Genomic DNA, 4,177 nt, shown 5'->3' on the forward strand with positions numbered 1-4,177 from the left:
AATAGTTTTGATGCTTATTGATTTTCGTAAACAAAATGTTTCATGTTATATTTCATCAATAAAGTTTCATTTGATACTTCAATAGTTTTATTTTTAACCGCAATACATGAAAAGGAACGGATCATAGAAAAGTATGACAGGTATATTTAATCTGTGGGCGGCAGACGCCATATTGTATTCAGCGCCACCTACTGGACAATCTAGCTCGGTACCAGTTTGTTTATCGTTTAACCAATACTAGGGCCGTTTCCTATCTGTCTTTAGACATACTCTCTAATCTGTGGTCGGAGATAAGCTGAGTTAAGTTCAACCAAGAAAAGCGCGGGAAACGTTAAACTTGGCGGGTGTCTTTTTTAACTTTCCGATTTTATTTATAAATTTTCGCGTAATTGTGATCAGGAAAGTAGTGTAGTGTAAATATTTATTATTGTGTACGTATATTTTGTGTAGATAGTGTTATTTGAGCTGATATTCGGTAAGTTTTTTTTTCATTTTCGTCTTTCACCATGAACGATCCTCCTGACCCAGGGGGATCAGTTCCCCCTGTTTTTGATGAGCCTATCAGCTCTCCAGGACACTCTTCTCCTTCAGTAGGGTTTTATGTGACGGTAACTAATGATACAGATTCTGAAAATTCATTTACTGCTCCCCCCGCTCTCAAACGTAGCCACAAGAAAAGAAAACTTCATGGACAGGAAAAGAAAAAGGTTGATGGTCGTACGAGTAACGCTGATGATAAAACTCCTTCAGTAGATCCTCCTACTCCCACTCCAATTGACCAGGATTTGCCAAATTCGGGCTCTGCTCCCGCCACTATTGGACGGAAATTCTACAATGACTCTGATACGGCTCCATACATTGTCCATGTCCAACGCAATCAATCGTCTCCCAGTGACAACGTTTATTTGCATCCGGTGACTTTTGGGAACTTTCTAAAGAGACATAACTTTCACAACATTATTGATGGAAGTGTAAAGAGAATTGGACGAAACAAATGTTCAGTCTCATTTTCAGATTTCTCTCAAGCTAATTCATTTATGAGTCATCCTAAACTGGACTCCAATGATTATAAGGCTTTTATCCCCACATTTAACGTTACTAGGATGGGACTAGTTCGAGGAGTTCCAGCAGAATGGTCCCCTGAGGAAGTCGTAGAAAACATGACAGTTCCATTAGGTGGTGGCAAAATAATAAAAGTTCGCAGATTGAATTTTAAGTCTTATATTAATGGTACAGTTTCTTGGAAACCATCCCAATCAGTCGTAGTAACATTTGACGGACAAAATGGTATATATTTATAATCCTGATAAATGTAGCTTTCAGGACATATTTTTTTTATTAGATTATCTCCAGTGGTTTAAAAGTAAACGACGTTTATTTAAAAAAATACTTTTTGGTTTTTGTGAATTTTACTCCATATTTCTATTTTTTTGTATGAAAAGGCAAAAAGTTTGTTCTAGAAATGAATTCGCCATCCTTTAATTATCCGAAAATGACACCACACTTGCCCTAATACCCATAGTTTTGAAGATATGGACCTTAAAGTGAAGCGCGGCAGAAGGAAACTTGCCCCCCCTCCCCCTGCTACCACAGGGGGGGCTCCCGATGTCTACCGACGGAAATCTACTCAGGAGCACCCAAAGAACAACTGGTGCAAAAATGAGCCTTCTATACCAAAGTGGAGGGGTCTCCATACAAATCATTGCACTAAATTCCCTACTATTCCCTGATTCGCCAACACATTAAACCTAAACGGCCGACAATTTTGTGATTTTTAATTCAACTAGGTAATAAATATTTAATTATTTACAGTTCACACTAAAAAGAGAGGTAGGGCCACAGAGAGCGAGAAAGATATAAGTAGGTATTTGACTCAAGTTTTTGTTCCAAGTTTGCCCTCCATTTTTATCTTTAGCTTCATGATTGCGCCTATGCGCAACTCCACAGATATGGATAGAATAGATACAGCGAGTTGCTTGTCAAAGCGTGCCATTCCGATATGTCCAAAAGGACATACATGGTCATGTCATGGTCGGATCTGGGGATGATCCCCCCACCTCTAAAAACTAAACTGTTGGCTTAAAAAATCTGGAAAAATTCATGATAATAGTGTTTTTTATGAAATTTCAAGGAAAACTATAACGGTTAAGAAAGATTAGTTAGTTTAAGAGTAATAGTCGTTTAACTCATGTATTTATAACATTTCTTAACTAGTGAAAATTCCTTAGAAGATTATGTAAAGTGACGTGAAGTTCCAAAATACTGAACTGTCCTATGCATGACATTGACAGTGGGGCGCCACCGTCAATACCGGATCGCTGGATTCGCTGGTTCCGATTTTTGCCATGTTGAAAACCATATAGTTGAACGATGGTAGCGCCCCCCTGTCATTGAGTTTGGTGGGACAGTTCAGCGTGGGTCATCTTATCTTCAAAATCACCTGACCCAGCTTTATGAAAGGAAAAATAAATAGGCAAATCTATGCATTTGTATTTATTTAAGTAATTTTTAAATTTTAGCTTTTAAGTAATTTTAAGTTTTTTTTGGAAATGTATTATAAAATTGTTATTATAATTTAATAAATGAAAAAATATAATTAACATAATAGATTAACGCTTACGCTTACAAAGTTATTTTAATTCACAGTCAAACTAGCTATAAATTTTATAGGGCTAGGGGGGGTGCGAGCTAACATCTTTCATCTTCGAATCTGTAACTAGCCCCCAGCTAGCCCCGCGGCCCCGGGTCACTGTCGATGTCAGTTTAGTATTTTGAATCTATAGAAAACAAGTGATTCTGAGTATCTCGTTCGTTACTTCGTTCGTTTCATCCAAAAGACGTCCACTGTTGGACAAAGGCCTCCCCCAAGGATTTCCATAAAGACCAGTCCTATGTACTATGTGCCCCGCCCATTGTGCCGTATGTACTTTTACCTATTATAGTTTAATATTAGCCTATTGTTAAAAACTGTCAATAAGTTATTCAATAAAGAAATTTATTTATTATTATTTATTATTTATTTATTGTCACTTGATTTTAGCGATTCTGAGGTCTATGTCAGTCACTCTGGTTCTCCTACAGATCTCCTCATTTCTGGTTCGATCACGCAGGCATAGCCCGCTCCATCGCCCTTTGTGTGACCTTGACCTTGAGCGTTCTTATCTTATAAGGCCCTTGGTAAGTCCACGTCTCAGATCCGTATACCATCACTGGCAACACATAACAAATCAAGTGGCAGTGGGCGGGGCACATAGCTCGAAGAGCTGAAGGGTCACACACTGGTCAAAGACTTTTGTCTTGAGTTGAGACACTGCGGTATTTTGGACGTGATAATATCGCGAAGCTTCCCGAACGCTGCCCAGCCGAGTTGAATTCGACGATTGACCTCTTTCTCGACTGATTAATGTCCTCTGTCCTCTGTGTCAAATATTACATCAGTGTGAAGAAAATGTGTTCGCCTCAACTTTCGTTGTGCGACTATTAGAACCAGACTAGGCGAAGACCACCGACTTTTAGTTTGCCGATAGTTGGGCCCGATTCTAATTTGTGAGAAGAATCGGCCGATAAGAAATCGTACATCTTCATAATGATTAACAGCCCGAACCAACTATAATTAAAAATCGGTGGTCTGCGCCTAGACTTAACCCCAAAAGGACAAAATACAAGAATAGTAAGGTAGTAAATAAAAAAACGAGGGAGCAAATCGATTTCGAAATTACAACTGTCACGTTCAGTAACTTGTCTAGAGGTGCAGGCAGCAGGGGCCAGCAGGGCTCCTACCCTCATGGTTAGACTCGGTGTCCACCAAGACGGAGCGGAGCGGAAAATACTCAATAAGTTTATTGCTTCCATAACAAATTTTTCTATAAAATTTGACAGCGGCTGCGGTGAAATCTGATTAGGAATTCAAAATACTTTTCCGCTCCGCTCTGCTCCGCCTTGGTGGAAACCGGGCCTATTTTTTATGAACCAACTCACCTGTTGTGTCATTTTTGCCACGTGGAAAACACTGAAATGTCATTTGCAGGAGAGGGCGCTGCTATCAATGCTGTGCTGCGCCATTTGACTTTTGAAAATCGTTTCAACTCTGTGTTACGATATCTTTGGTGAGTGTTTTTTTTAAAATAATAGTTTTTGAGTGATAAAATGTTTGTCTTTGGTTTGACTGTGTCTACTC

This window comes from Ostrinia furnacalis, unplaced genomic scaffold (genome assembly GCF_004193835.3).
Source record: "Ostrinia furnacalis isolate ACB-3 unplaced genomic scaffold, ASM419383v2 OfSCF7582, whole genome shotgun sequence".
Taxonomy (NCBI): domain Eukaryota; kingdom Metazoa; phylum Arthropoda; class Insecta; order Lepidoptera; family Crambidae; genus Ostrinia; species Ostrinia furnacalis.